The 16,816-nt window shown below is 38.0% G+C and overlaps 1 protein-coding gene across 1 annotated transcript in view; it reads right to left on the bottom strand.

The window, feature by feature from the left end:
- The window catches only part of LOC145670701 (uncharacterized), a 546,590-nt gene that overhangs the window by 507,921 nt on the left and 21,853 nt on the right, over positions 1-16,816 (bottom strand). The gene's annotated exons all lie outside the window — the stretch shown is intronic.

The following is a 16,816-nucleotide window of genomic DNA, read 5'->3' as shown; positions in this document are numbered from 1 at the left end:
AAGATTGAATGTTATTAGGATCACTCTAGAGGGCCTTGTAAGATTGAATGTTATTAGTATCACTCTAGAGGGCCTTGTAAGATTGAATGTTATTAGGATCACTCTAGAGGGCCTTGTAAGATTGAATGTTATTAGGATCACTCTAGAGGGCCTTGTAAGATTGAATGTTATTAGGATCACTCTAGAGGGCCTTGTAAGATTGAATGTTATTAGTATCACTCTAGAGGGCCTTGTAAGATTGAATGTTATTGGGATCACTCTAGAGGGCCTTGTAAGATAGAATGTTATTAGGATCACTCTAGAGAGACTTGTAAGATTGAATGTTATTAGGATCACTCTAGAGGGCCTTGTAAGATTGAATGTTATTAGGATCACTTTAGAGAGACTTGTAAGATTGAATGTTATTAGGATCACTCTAGAGGGCCTTGTAATATTGAATGTTATTAGGATCACTCTAGAGGGCCTTGTAAGATTGAATGTTATTAGGATCACTCTAGAGAGCCTTGTAAGATAGAATGTTATTAGGATCACTCTAGAGAGCCTTGTAAGATTGAATGTTATTGGATCACTCTAGAGGGCCTTGTAAGATTGAATGTTATTAGGATCACTCTAGAGAGCCTTGTAAGATTGAATGTTATTAGGATCACTCTAGAGGGCCTTGTAAGATTGAATGTTATTAGGATCACTCCAGAGGGCCTTGTAAGATTGAATGTTATTGGGATCACTCTAGAGGGCCTTGTAATATTGAATGTTATTAGGATCACTTTAGAGAGCCTTGTAAGATTGAATGTTATTGGGATCACTCTAGAGGGCCTGGTAATATTGAATGTTATTAGGATCACTCTAGAGGGCCTTGTAATATTGAATGTTATTAGAATCACTCTAGAGAGCCTTGTAAGATTGAATGTTATGAGGATCACTCTAGAGGGCCTTGTAAGATTGAATGTTATTAGGATCAGTCTAGTGAAATCCAATTACGTTTACGAGGAAGTGGAAATATTGTTATTGTTCACAGTAGTGTTAATAAGGATAAAAGAAAATGGTGAGGACAATGACATGGATTTTGAGATCAAAACTGAAGATTATTGAATAAGTTTATTATAAATATTATTGCTATTATTACTAGTATTATACTTGTTTCTACAATTATTACGTGTATAACGAATATACGATAATTTTTTGTACTATACAATAATTTTAAAGAAGAAAATCTATAATTTTGTTTTCTGAGGTTAGCAACTCTGAGCAGGAGTGATTTATAAGTGTGTTTTCAGTTTTTTCAATGTTTGCACATTAAGCTGACATTTTTCTTCAGTCCAATACATGTTCAAAAGATGTTCAAAAGATTAAGATTCGCTTCATCGGTAGCACGTAAAACAAAGTTTACTATCTTGCAGATGCTCTCAACGATGATGTACAGGTATTCGCATTGTTAAAATACGAGGCACGTTCGGAAAATAAACTCCAACTGGTCACTGTGTGTGAAGTAGTGGGGGCAGCGCAACCATCTTTGACGTACGCGGTAGATCCATCTGCACTCAGCCGTTCTAGAGTGAAGGTTGTCTGATCACTAGTTCCACTTTTGTAGCATCTCAAAATGTGTGCTGCAATAGAAAACCCCGCCAAGTGTAAGATACGAGCTGTTATACGTTTTCTTACGGCAAAACAATATACGGCATCAGCTATTCATCGGGAACTTTGTGCCATGTATGGACAAAGTGTGATGAGTGAAGGAGTTGTTCGTGACTGGGTTCGTTCATTTAAAAGTGGTCAAACAAACATTCATGACAAGGAGAGAAGTGGCAGACCATCAATTGTCACTGATGAACTCCTTCAGAAAATTGATGAAAAAGTTCGGGAAAATCGACGTTTCACAATCTCGGAGCTTTCCGATGAATTTCCAAAAATTCCCAGGATCTTAGGTGATGATCATGAGTTGAAAGATGCGGTCTAGTGTTGCCACGAGACGACGCTTCAGTCTGTCTCGTCTCGAAAACATGTGATCGTCTCGTTCCTAAGGATTGTGTATCGTCTCGCATACAAGACGAGACGAGACGAAACACTATATTTCGTCTCGTGGCAACCTACCTACGAGACTTCAGATTATCTCTCCTCGTCTCGGAAAGATGTCCTCGTCTCGTCTCGTGTCTCGTCTCGAAGGGCTCTTGTCTCGTGGCAACGCTAATGCGGTCACAGACTGGCTCAAGGCACAGTATAGAGATTTTTACGCTAATGGAATTTCTAAGCTAGTGCAGAAATATGACAAGTGCCTGAATATTTATGGAAACTATGTTGAAACATAGAGCAAAGGAGTAGTTTCAGATGTATATAATAAATTCTTCTTATTTACTTTGGTGTTTATTTTTTAACCAATGGGAGGTTACTTTTCGAACGGATCTCGTATTTAAATGTTTGAAACAGAGTGATCAGTTTAAGAAAATTGGATCATTTAGATGTCTTTAAAAATATCCTCGGGACATCGTTACAGCAAGTGGAAAATCGAGTGTGCTAATCCAGGATATTAGCAGCTGTGCTTATTTCACCTCACTTATTGATTTACCCTCGTATAAACATGAAATATGAGAGGAGAACGGGAAGTTGTTACTAATAATAGCTTTAATGTCTTAATTGTAAGAACCAATGAGATAGCTTAAAAGAAAAAATCAAGAAAACATGAAGAAAGAAAAAAAACTGATATCGCATGCTTAAATTAGTTATGTAAATCGATCCACTATTTCGTACCCCCTTTTATCTCCGTTCTACCCAAGCGTTATTTCTTTTTTTCCTTTCTTTATAAGAAACTTTCTAAGCTTTTACAGTCTTTGAAAGCAAGGAACTACGTTCAATCAATTTTAGAATATTGCGTTTTTTTTTTTTCCCTTTTATTTCACATTTTCCTCTTCTCGCTCGAACTAACGCGCTCTTTACTTGTAATTTTTTTTAATGGTCAATAAATTTTAACAGCTCTCCACGTAGACTCGGAATGTTTACATGACGTAAGTAATAAAATTATAGGAGAAGGCTTTATGAAATCTTTTTTTGAAAAAACAACTAAAAGGGTAAAAGCATTATAAAGTCTAATATAATACTCTTTGCAGGCCTCATAATGAAACAATACTCAAGAGATACCAAAGTGATTTTTCGTGGTGGGGGAAACAAAATGAATATCAGTGTTGTCAGTTTGGGGTATTTTTAAAAATCAATTAAAATTATAGTACATGCATTTAGTATCCTATTTATAAGTGCACGGCTATCGACGCGTTCGCAACGCGTTTTGATGGTTCACGCGTACGCTTGGAATAAACGCGTTCGCAACGCGTTTTGATGGTTCACGCGTACGCTTGGAATAAACGCGTTCGCAACGCGTTTTGATGGTTCACGCGTACGCTTGGAATAAACGCGTTCGCAACGCGTTTTGATGGTTCACGCGTACACTTGGAATAAACGCGTTCGCAACGCGTTTTGATGGTTCACGCGTACACTTGGAATAAACGCGTTCGCAACGCGTTTTGATGGTTCACGCGTACACTTGGAATAAACGCGTTCGCAACGCGTTTTGATGGTTCACGCGTACACTTGGAATAAACGCGTTCGCAACGCGTTTTGATGGTTCACGCGTACACTTGGAATAAACGCGTTCGCAACGCGTTTTGATGGTTCACGCGTACACTTGGAATAAACGTGTTCGCAACGCGTTTTGATGGTTCACGCGTACACTTGGAATAAACGCGTTCGCAACGCGTTTTGATGGTTCACGCGTACACTTGGAATAAACGCGTTCGCAACGCGTTTTGATGGTTCACGCGTACACTTGGAATAAACGTGTTCGCAACGCGTTTTGATGGTTCACGCGTACACTTGGAATAAACGCGTTCGCAACGCGTTTTGATGGTTCACGCGTACACTTGGAATAAACGTGTTCGCAACGCGTTTTGATGGTTCACGCGTACACTTGGAATAAACGCGTTCGCAACGCGTTTTGATGGTTCACGCGTACACTTGGAATAAACGCGTTCGCAACGCGTTTTGATGGTTCACGCGTACGCTTGGAATACGCTGACCATGTTTTTAAATGTGGATGGCTAATCACAATGCGTTCCAAACGCGAAAGCAATAAAAAAAAAAACGCGCAGACTACATCGACTCGAGCGTATTTGGTGCGTTTCGGAACAATAAACCGCCTACTGTTTCGGAATCAGTAAAAGATGTCTAAAGGAAGGGAAAAGAAAGGAAAGACGTCTTCCCAGGCAAGGGGCATTTAGCAAGAAACAGCTAGTTGGAAGATGCTTTGTGCAGAGCATTGGAACTCTGCTATTATAAAGTATGTACGCGTATAACAAAAGAAAATTGACAAAAATAGAAGCAAATTCAGAAAAATTATGTTATCCCAGAAAAATGTATGTAAACAATATGGTTAGTGTTGTAAAAAAACGTTTTTTTTTCTGTGAAGTTTTTTTTTCAATAAAAAACATCGTTCTTTTTCATGTTTTTTTCAAATGTCTGTTTTTTTTTCTGGCAACTATTATTTACTGATTTATGTTGCAGATTATTGAAATAATCAACAGAACTTGAGTCGAAATCCTCGTAACTTACAAATCGTTTGTTTCTTTGTACCTATACGAGCAAAATTGTGTGATGATTCCATACGGACACAGGTCACTTTTGGCGTTTTCCTTCATTCTTAGTGACATATTGCTCAAAAACCATTCATTCGATTGATATGGTTAAGGCCTTGCTTTTTAGAAAATGGATGTGGCGATTTTTTGGTGTAAGTTGCATTGCAGTATTGCCAATGGGTGGGAAATTATTGAGGGAAATGTAGGGGTGAAAATTACAAAAAGATCCCTAACTGAATTTCAAAATTTTTTGTATCTAGCACCACTGCTACTATATGGGTTCAAGTCACCTAAAAAAAATTCTTTGGTGTCTTGACAAGATACAGTGAAATCCTGAAGTCGCTGGCTTCCATTCAAAGAGAGGAAGAAAAATTCTCTGTCGTCAGACACAAGAAATTTTGACACTTTTTACGCCTCAGAAGCAAAAATCAACAGATGTGCCGGGGCTACAGCTTCTCTAATTATCCTATTGAAATTCTTTATGGTGCGTTCTGTAGGGCAAAGAGGAAGCTTTCAGGTAGTGGTACGTTTGTTTCAATGTAGCCAACAAGAGGGAAATAATAGAGGGGAAAAGGGAAATTTTCTGAATTTTTAACCTAAAATCAGGAATTAATTGTTTTGGCTGGAAAAACTGCCATCAGACAGACCAAAGCTATCTGAAAATAAACCTTAGTACTCCAGAAATATATCCTACAAGTACCATGTCGATATCTTACAAAGTAAGCATGAAATTAAAAAATAAATCTCATTCTACCTCAGAAATTCACCATTTCCAGAACAGGGTTTATTATAAACCTCAACTGTACTTCCCCTAATTATTCTAGTGAAACTTTTTATGGTGCGCTGTGTAGGCTAAGGACGAGGCTTTTAGACACTGGTACGTTTGTTCGAGTGCAGTCAACAAGAGGGAAATAATAGAAACTAAAAGGGATTTTTTTCCAAAATTTGCCCCCAAAATCTGGAATTTAAAATTTCTGTAGCTGGCAACACTACTATCAGACACACACACAAACTATCTTAAAATAAGCTTTGGTATCCCTCTAATATATCCTACAAGTATTGTGACGATATCTAATAAAGTAAGCATGTCAATAAAAAATATCTCATTCTACCTTTAAAAAATCACAATTATCTTTCCAATTAGAGAACAAGGTCTACTGTAAGCCTCAACTGTACTTCCCCTAATTATCCTATTGAAGCATTCTATAATGTGTTGTGTAGAGCAAAGACGAGACTTCTAGATACTGGTACATTTGTTCCAATGTAGCCAACAAAGAGGGAAATAATAGACAAAACAGATAATTTTCCCAAAACTCCCCCCTAAAATCTGAAATGAAAATTTTCTATAACTGGCAATACTGCTACCAGACAGGCGGAAACTATCTTAAATTAAACATTGGTAAACCACTAATATATCCTACAAGTATTATGGCGATATTCAAGGAACAAAGCTTCTAATTACCAAAAAATATATTACGGTAAACAGAAAAGTAGGGAAAAGCTACAAAAATAAAGGGTTAGAACCTAAATACGAATTTTTCGTGTGCCCCCTAATTACCCATTGTAACGACCTGTACTTGCGTTTGCTAAGTAAGGACAAATGTTCGATTGACATAAGCTGACTTGCACTCGGACTTATAGGTACGGATTTATAAACAAAAATTTCGTATTTTTTGACGAAATTTAGGGAAATTTTAATTTCCCTAATTGGCAACACTGCGCGCAGGCCCGTCCAATTGATGTCAACAGTTAGGTATCCATCCGAGGTATCTACCTGGCAAGTCTTAATTAGGTCTTTCTACAACGAAGGAAGCTACAAGGAAAAAAGAAGTAAAAGAAATTAGAAATTAGAAAATTCTCGAATTCTTGACTAGGGTGAAATTTGAGAAGGAAATTCGACACCATAAGAAAAAGAAATTAATATGATAAACTATGGTCCAACCATATTTGGCAAGAATAATATCCCGATATCTTAATTAGTGTCCACACAGGAGTGGATTAAAAAAGTGACACACCCGTGTGTGCCACTTTGGCCACCTGGGCCACCGAGCGTACATTTGATTACTTTTTTTGACTACTAACCCGTGTTGTTGTTCTAGTTATAGTCTCGACTAATAATAATATCGTAGTAAACAATAACTTTATAAGGAAAATTTTCTCTCCTTTTTAAATCTTAGCTCCAACACTGTTGGTGAGAAATGCAGGGTATTTCAAAATGAATATCGAGGTTTTAAGTCTTCGTAGTACTTATTACATTTTACGTACAATTATAAGCAATGCATCAAGTAAAAGAGTACCCTAAACAGTCTTTGCTACAAGTGTCCGATGCGAGATTCATTCATCACACGGCACACATCTAGTCGATAGGCGAGAAAGGCCCATAAACTTTCCGCTATATGGCATAAAACACACTCAATTTAGGAGGATCTCGTTTCAACTGTACCATCTCCTGAGGATTTGCAGACGGTCAGATGCAAACATTATGAGTGCTCACATTAGCTCTTAGGTGAAATGTCGATTTATCACTGAAGACGACACGATCCAGGAAATCTTCATTGTTATGCAGCAATATTTCACTTGCGAAATTGGCACGTAAACCGTAGTCTGTAGGCTTTAGACCTGTAGCAACTACAAACGCTAAGGACGTAGTTGCAAGCGTCTCCTTCATATTATTCACACAGACGGTTGCACTGTACAGATTCAGTCTTTATTAAAACACAAAAAGCTTTCTGCTCTCTAGTCTCCATGTTTGCTACTTGCTCCTTCTAACGGCAGACAGAATAAACAATGCATGTACATGCGTGAGTACAAAACTGTTTGAGTTGCTCTTTCACTTGATATAATATTTATAATTGTAAGTTAATTGTAATAGATACTACAAAGTTTCAAAACCCTAATATTAATTTTGAAACAGCCTGCATTGCTTAAAATTGTGTCATCCTATATTCATGTCTTGTATATACATATTATCAGGGCCGGCCCTAGGCAATTTGTCGCCCGTGCAATGGCATAATTTGCCGCCTCCTCCTTTATCCAGAAAGAACAAATCTTAAAAGTCATGATTTTAAGTATGCTACTCCAGCATGAACAACGAAGGGGAGAATAAGTGCAGTCGCACTCAGAAAGGCTTAAATACTTACTAAAAATGCAATACCATTGTGTCTGATTTTTTTCTTTCCTTTTCTTTTCCTACCGAATTTTCCCCCCTTCGGCACCTGGGGCCGTCGCCCCGCTAAACCCCCCTTACGGCACGTCACTAGTATACTTTCTAAACTTCGGTGTAGTTCGAATTCCTTTTCGCCACAAGATTTCAAGAACATAACTCTAATATCACAATTTTCGTCCGAAAACCCTTGACGGATTCCAACTTGACGATAATCTTTGTTACTTATTTTATCTTTCATTGCCAGCAAGACAACATTCCAACACAAACATCTTTCCGCAAAGGGCTGATCACAACTTCATTCGGAGTCTGCGTACACATCATTGTAGTGTAGGGTTTTTCTGGTTTCTTAATGAAAATCTGTCGCGCTGCAGCCTCTGATGATTTGCTAAACGAAGACTTCCAAAGCAGCGTATTGGGCTTCTGATTGGTAGACTCCTGGTATGTAATGAGTACCCAATTAAAATATAACACTTTTATGCTATTTAATCACTACTCTGAGTATGCGACTTAACGGGGGAATGAGAGGGAGTCCCCCCATCGCGATATCTCATAGATATTATATTCTCTGGAGTACATTTCATCACCTCCGGTATAATGTCCCTTAATTTCGCCCACTGCTCATCCTTACCATAATTTATGTCTTCAGAAGAGGACCCTTTATGACTTTACTAACTTCAAATTCCCTATTTAGAGCCTTAGAGCTAGTCTAAGTGCACATAATATCACTTTTAAACCAAGCTAACAATTCACGTGTAACACCCGTTACATTGGCAATGTAACACCCGTTACGCAGTTTTTGCCCATTAATTTATAAATATAATGATATTCATTTTCTTGTTGTATTGCCCATGTGCTTATTTTTACTTTTGCAAAAGATAGACTACTTCTCACTTTTAGTACAAGTTGTATAGAAAAAAATATATCTTTTTTGTAACAGGCGTTACATAATTACTTTGGTACCAAAAGTAGTCAAATAGTAGACTACTTAATATACTAACAGCTTTAAAACTTCTGAGCTTCAGTTCCTAAGGTGTACGTGCTTGTCTACATCGCAGTGCAACTGAATCAAATGCTTATCATGTGTTGTTTAGGGGTGTCCAATATTGTTGGTAAATTCTCCCTTCGACTGGCTTCGTACAGCATAGAATTTCAATCGCTCAAAAATACAAAAACTAAAACGTTTTAACAAGAAATCAATCTGCATAGTAAATTTTGAACCTTTCTGGTCATTTTTATATAAATAACGAGCAAAATATATTTAAAACAATTTTCTGTCCTTAGGCTCATATTTACGTGGAATGGCCGAGGTAGTATTCAAATAGGTCAGCTTAGTAAGTGTAACTACCATCATCATGAAGTCTGTTTCCAACAAGAAATATTTAATTTAAATAATATACTTATGACAGATTTTGCCGGACCCTCCAAACTTGCCGCTCCATGCAAATGCACGTGTTGCATATATGGTAGAGCCGGTTCTGCATATCATATATATCTAGTCGACAAATCTATATATATAAAAGAGAACGTACAAATCCTTTGTGAACTCATCACGCTAATACGGCTGAACCGATTTCTTTCATTTTTGGGGGGTTGTTAGGATTTGGACCCTAGATGGTTTTTATCATATCACTTTAATTTTTAATTACCAGTGTCTTGAGATAATGGACCATTCAAGTCTCCATAGTTCATCATAGGTAAAAATAAACGTATGTATATGCAACCCGCATGACCACGTGACTCGGCGGGTTAACATAAATGACAGGCGCTTGCAATTTGAAAGCGAAAAAGTAAAAATTATCTAAGTAACAAAGTTTATTGCGTTCCGGGGTGACCGCAGCGAAGCGGGGTGAACGCTGCTAGTTATTTATATATGATATTTAGAAAAATACTATTAGGCAAATTAGTATTAGTTTTTACCTTTAGACAAGTTATTTGACTTTTATACTGTTCGTGACATTATTTTCATACTTATTAAAGGCCTTTTTGCACGAAAAAACAAAACTTCATTTCTACTTTTATTTCTTAGTTGATATTGATGAAAACTTGAAACTCGAATTGTTAATAGGTATGGTATTCATATAAATTGTAAAATATTTGTGGCGTATCAATATCTAGCGCTTAATTTATGTTGCATTTTACGGTGATTACATCTACATAAAAATATTTCATACTTAAATAGACGTAAGATGCATTACAAATGACTATTAAAAAAAAAACGAAATTTAGAAAAAAACGAGAGGCAATGTTTTTTTTCTAAAAAAAACATACATTTCTGAAAAAATACGAACGGTTTTTTTTCCTATTTACAACACTAAATATGGTGATTGATCCATCAAGTAGTTCTTGAAGTTTTGTGTTTCCCGGACGGACAGACAGAATAAAAATATAAAGGAAATTTTGGTAATCGAAACATCTCAGTAGGCCTTTCTGTTGCACATCTATAGAGCAGTGATTCCCAACCGGTGTATCGAGACACACTGTTGTATCAGGCAGTCTCATAGGTGTGTAGCGAAATTTTAAAGTGTAAAAATCATGAAAAATTTAATACTGATTTAATTTTTTTTTTTTTCAGATAGACTGTGCGTCAACGCCTCCAGCGGTAGCAACAATGATCAGTACTACAGAGTTACTACTTGATAGGAACTAGGGATGGGCAAAACTGGCTTTTATAAAAAACCGGAAACCGGTTTCTAGAAAATCGAAACATGAAAAACCGACATCTCGGATTTCTTCAAAACCGGTTCGGTTTTTACCGCAACCGGTATCTGTTTTCTCCAAAACTGGTTCGTTTTTTACCGAAACCGGTTTCGGTTTCCCCCAAACCGGTTCGGATTTCACCGAAACCGGTTTGGATGTGTTCTTTTGGAAAACACATAAAACTATTTCTGTGGAAACGAAATCGGTTTCCGGAGAACAACGAAACACTATCGGTCAGAAATAGAACAAATTTTGGAAAAAACGGAACCGATTTTGAAGAAAACCGAAACCTCGGTTTTTCTAAAAAACGAAAACCGAAAATCCGGGATTTGTGGCCACCACTAATATAAACCCATAGGCTTCTACTACTATAATTTATTATATTATTAGTTAAAAATTAAGTGTGTCGAGATTTCGCGGGAACTCATAAAGTCGAGTTTGAAAAAAAAATGAAATGAAATATTTGTTTAACGTCCCACGGTTATGCCAGTTAGGCTACAGGAGACGGTGATAATGATAAAAGAGTGAAATGAAGAAAGTGGGAGGAAACGGGAGAACCCCGAGAAAACCCACACACACTGTGTTTGTCCACCACAAAGTCCACACGGCGCGAGCTGGGATCGAACCAGGGACCCCAAGCACCGGAGGTGAACGCTCTACTACTGAGCCACCGCCCCCCCAAAGCTAAGTTTGAATTTAACGTCCCTTTCAGTAGTAAGGCTACATGAGACGTGGAACTACTGATTAACGTGGAATCCAAAGCACTTGAGCTCCTGGCGGGAATCGAACCCGGGTCTCCCACGCCAAAGGCGCGTATGCTAATCGCTTAGCCACGGAGGTCTCATAGAAAAAGTGTGTCGTCCATCAGAAAAGATTGGAAACCGCCGCTATAGAATAACACAGGACTAGGCACTTGCTAATATTCCTCTCGTGTAATTGACAACTTGGAAGGTTTATGTGGAACCAAGGATGACTATCATAAGATACTTTTAATATCATCATCATCATAGGTATTCTCCCATTACTGGCAGGCTGAGAAGCTTCCATGCTCCACGGTGTTCCGCTCATGGGCGTCTCTGGCGGGAAGGGGGACGAGGGGACGCGTCCCCCCAATATTTTGGAGTACAAAATATTCAATATTTTATTCTAATTTAATTTATTTACTAACGACAGAACTACATATAAGTAATAATTATTTTATTTATTTGCGATATAATAGGTAACAGAGTTCCTGATATACCTCAGGGGGTCCGTGAAGGTAAGCAGAAAGGTAGCACATGGAATCAAAGATAATAAACAGGTTGGGCTAGGTAGTACCATTTAAATCAGTTTCTTTGATGCCCCCCCCCTTCAAATTTTACATGCCAGAGACGCCAGTGGTTCCGCTAACCGCTTCGCTTTCACGTATGACTTTTCTGTTTTGATTTCATCCATTAATTGTAGTCTCCTTCGCTCCCTCCCTCTCTTTCCTGTCACCATACCTTCTAGCACGTCCCTCGTGATACAGTTTCTTCTTAGCCAATGTCCCAACCAGTTTCTCTTTCTCTTCTTAATAATATTTAAAATTGTTCTTTTCTCCCCTACCGTTTCTAACACCCTCTCATTCGTTTCCCACTCGACCCAGCTAATTAGCTCCATTCTTCTCCATACCCACATTTCAAAAGTTTTCAGTCGTTTCTCATCATTTTCGCGTAATATCCGTGTTTCTGACCCATACAGTACAATACTCCACATGAAACATTTTATGAGTCTTTTTCTCAGCTCTTTATTCAAGGTCCCCACAAAATAGTATTTTGTTCCTCCTAAAGGCTTCTGCCGCCATAGGTGGAATTAAAAATATCGCTCAGAAAACCAATTGAGTTTGGAATGCATCGTACAAAATAGGATTGACAATACGCACGGGTGTCTTGCAATAACTATTGAGAATAATAATAGGTATTTCAGTTCCTTTTAGGTGAAGGAGTACAATTTCTCACTGCAGTGAACACTGCAAAGGAATGCAGTCAGTATGCACATAAACTGTAGCCGTCATAATTTTCGTTTTTCTTTTCTCATCTGGTTGTTTCCAGCCAACAGAGAGAGAGATCATCGTACCCGCGTCACAGGTGACCTTGCAGTAGGATTTTTGCAAGGTGGCGCTGCTGTGAATGTGCGGAGTGAACCAGTGTCCTCGAGAAACGCTCTTCAACTTCAATCCGTCCGATCCAACAACCACGACAAGTGAAGGAGGAACGGGTTTGGTTTCTCTTCTCTTCTGCTGCTCTAGGCACAGGTGATTACTGCTTCCTGTTCGACAGAGTTGCCAGACTGACTTCCATCCACTCATTCAATCACTTGATTTTGTCACAAAATTTCCATCCGCTCATTCAATCACTAGATTTTGTCACAAAATTTCCATCATTTTATTTATGTTACTAACTCCACGATCTTCGAGGCAGACCTGCAGTGGCGTAGTCTACCTATCAACCTAAGAAAGGCGTAGATTGAGTGCCGTAACTTGTGAGACGACAGAGCAAATGCCTTCCATTTAACCTCCCACCGTTCGAGGGGGCCATTTTAAGAAAAGAAAATCTTATTCCATAGATGATGCAATACAAACATGAATGTATACATGAAGCATGTAATAGGTTTACCACTAAAATAAAAACTAAAATAAAAAAAAACTCAAATGGGGTCTTGCCCCCCAGATATAAACAGATATTTCTTAATTCTTTAAGTTGTGTCAAATATTGTCTCCTCAATTGAATTTGTTAAGCATCGAATGTCCCTACCATACCACTTCCAAAAGAACTGAAAATAATATAAGGTAATCTGGTGTCCCATTATCTATCATAAACAAAATTTATTTTCTTAAAATGAAACAAAATCTTAAACTGAACCCAACTTCAATGAAACGGTAAGTGGCCCCGCGGGGATACTCGTCAAAAAGGTGTAACAGCTTTTTCAGGCTAGCCATCTTGTTTGAAGTTTTCCTGGGTTTTCCTCATTCACACTAGGCAAATGCCGGGATGGTACCTAACATATTGGTCCTAGTCAACTTCCTTCCTTCTTTCCGCATTCCTTTCTTCTTCTTCAATTCCCCGGACACTATGCTTGTCGAGGGACGTCATCTTTCATACGTGTGATGGGCTAACATGGCCATAGATGCCGAAAGCCCAGAAATCTAATCCCTAATCCGTAGTAAAACGGCAACTGAGTTCCCTACAAATTTACTAGAATTTTAAATTCTAGTGGGTTCCAAATATAGTATTTTTCTAAGGGGCTCAACTTCATATTTTTCTAGAGGCACACAAGTACTGATGATTGCTACCCGAGAAAAAAAAATCAAGTTACGGTGCTGTCTACTTTCAATTACACACTGGACGTTGTATTTATTCTGTATCTAGGTAGTTCGCAAATGGTTAGACCTGGTTTGTATTAACGCCCAGAGTGTTGTAAAAATGGTCATTTTGTAATCGAGGCTCATTCGGGTTCAGGCTCACTATATTCAATGAAGCTCGAGCTCACTTCCGGTGAGACCTCATGTGGTTCGGACAAGGATCTTATAAAATAAAGGATCTGCCCTTACAACAAAATCTTGAAGCCATACGTCACAGTTTCACCACCCCATACTCTGCCCACTCCGCCCAATAGGATCGCAATGTTCTGAGCCAACAATCATGGCGGAAACGAAAGTAGCCAATCAGACAATGATGGACACGAGAGTAGCCAATCAGACATGCTCGGTTGTTTTTTGGCTTCATCGATATAATAGGATGAAGATACATATGGGCAGATACTCTATAACATCCTTGGGTTCGGATCCTACGTTAAGCTGTAGGTCCACGTCCCATACAGCCTTGCTGCTGGAAGGGACGCTAAACCCAAAATTAATCAATAAATCAACGAGAGTTCTACCGCTGTGCTATTGTGTCGCCTCATTTTTAGGGTTTCCATGAACAACAAGATCAAAAATGTTCCCAAGAAAACAGCGTTGCCAACCTCGAAGAGCAAAATTATCGATTTTCGTCCTTAAAATTATCGTATATTACAAAAGATTATCGTATATTCGTTATAGGCGTGATAACTGTAGAAATAAGTATAATACTACTAATAATAGCAATAATATATAATAAATTTACCTAGTAATCTTCAGTGTCAAACTCCAAATCGGTGTCACTATCCTTATCATACTTAATTACGCAAAGTAATTACGGGATACGTAATTTCACTTGCCACAGAACGATTCTAACTTCTTTGTTTTTCACATCCAAACAAAGGTGCTAACATTCACGTAAGGGAATAATAGAGCCATCTATCATGAACAAACAATATTGCCACCTCCACGTAAATGTGATAGATGCAGGGTTACCAATTCTCAAATCGTTATTGATTTATTTTGGCGAGAATGACTGTTAAAAATGTGTTTTGTAATTCTTTATTGCACACCTACAATTTATTTGCACATTCAAAAACTGCTAAAATGTGTACGTTCTAAAATTATCGTATATTCACCTATTATCGCAAGGGCATTATCGTATATCGTATTAAGGCTTAAATTATCGTATATCACGATAAATTATCGTATGGTTGGCAACCCTGCAAGAAATATTTGTCTCCAAAATTTTGAAAAATCAAATAGTTTATTTCAACTTAACAAAGACATGGCGGGTATCTGCCACATCATTGTGTCTTATTCATCGACCAAAATATAACAAAACGATGCGCGAATTAAGACGTTCCTAACCAAACACGTTCTTCAAGTTTTCCAAGGACACACAACTATATAAAGCAAGCAATAAAAAGTGCATGTTGGATAACGGGACGCCGATTGACAACGTTCTGGTACTACTGTAGCTAATGTTAGGTTATCGAAATATAACAGTTTTTTTTCTGTTTAATTTTTACTTATTTTTCACTCTTCCTGTTTACTTTAAACTTACACAGCGAGTGTATAGGAGTTGCCTTGCTTTGTTACATTTCGATGAAAACAAAGGAATCAATCATTTGTGGCGGTTACTGACAGCAATAATAGCAAATACAAATTAACATTCAAAAATCCGGCAACCTCGGGTCCTGAGGAGTGGCAGAGTTTCAATTTTTATACAGGGTAGTGCGGAGCCAACTTCCATATTTAAAAGTTAAATATTGCGCAGGCGCGATAACTTGGAATAGGTTGCGGGTAACGGATTGAAAGAGGATATGATTCCATTTCACAAGAATACCATAACAGTTGCCATAAGCATCGCTGAAATATTGGACAACGTGTTTTCTGTGTTTATTACTTCTTACGAAATGTATTCAGAAATGTTATTGTTAGCTGACATTGCTCCAACGGTTTATTGTAACTGTTAACAGTGTTCTTATGAAATGGAATCCTATTCACTTCCTATCTCTCACAGCAACCCACTCCAAGTTATTGCATCTGTCCAATATTCAACTTTGAAACGTGTCGCCTCTGTGTCACGTAGGACAACTGATTTGACACAGAAACGGCGTTGAGCGGTTAGTAGAAGTCACTACTTTTCTCTTCATCGCCTACCATATTTCGTTCCTTGTAACCACTTATAAATAATTTACACCACCCCTTCTAATCCCTCATACGAGTCAAGTCCATTTAATAAGAAAGAAATTTTTTCTCTTTCAGTAAAAGTAACTGTTTCCCACCAAAATAAAACAACATCAATGGTATGCTACTAAAATGACTCGTCATGTCAGATGATTGACTTATCGACTACCATTTTAACATTTTACTCCAAAGAGCGATGGAGTTGAAGTAGCACCAAGAATGCGTTACAATTTATAACACATTCGGGTGACATACTGTCACTATGTTGAATTAACATAGCCATTCTTTTTGTGTGTACCTAGAATTAATGCGCTGGATTGCAGGAATAGGTTAAGAGTTAGGAGTAAGAATTAGCCCTTCACAGCTAGTCACTGGCACTCTACTCTGACTTCGTATAGTATCAAAGAAACCGATTCCTCACAGAAGAGGAAAATATTATTAACATGTAAATGCTGAATATATTACTTTCCAAAAGTAGTGTTCTCTATTTTGTCGAGATTTATTTCGAAACTCAAATACGAGGGAGGACCCAAAAATAACCGGAATCGTGCTTCTGCGCATCGTGTACTTGTAGTAAGAGGTTGCTTTGCTAGGACGCTGTGGGGCGTCTGCTGAGTCAGTAAGCCAAGTGACAAGGGCGGCATCAAGTGACAAGGGCGCGTGTGGTTTCTCTGACAGTTCTTCGTGTGTTTGTAGTGCAATCGTGACACGATGAAAAGGCTCACGAAGTTTTGCTTTTTACACGGAAAGGACGCAGCAGAAACTATGATGATGATGCAAACAGCTTAC

This window comes from Thermobia domestica, chromosome 2, assembly GCF_964235325.1.
Source record: "Thermobia domestica chromosome 2, izTheDome1.hap1.1, whole genome shotgun sequence".
Taxonomy (NCBI): domain Eukaryota; kingdom Metazoa; phylum Arthropoda; class Insecta; order Zygentoma; family Lepismatidae; genus Thermobia; species Thermobia domestica.
Note: the sequence above shows the minus strand (reverse complement) of the source record. Positions and strands in the feature narration are given on the sequence as shown.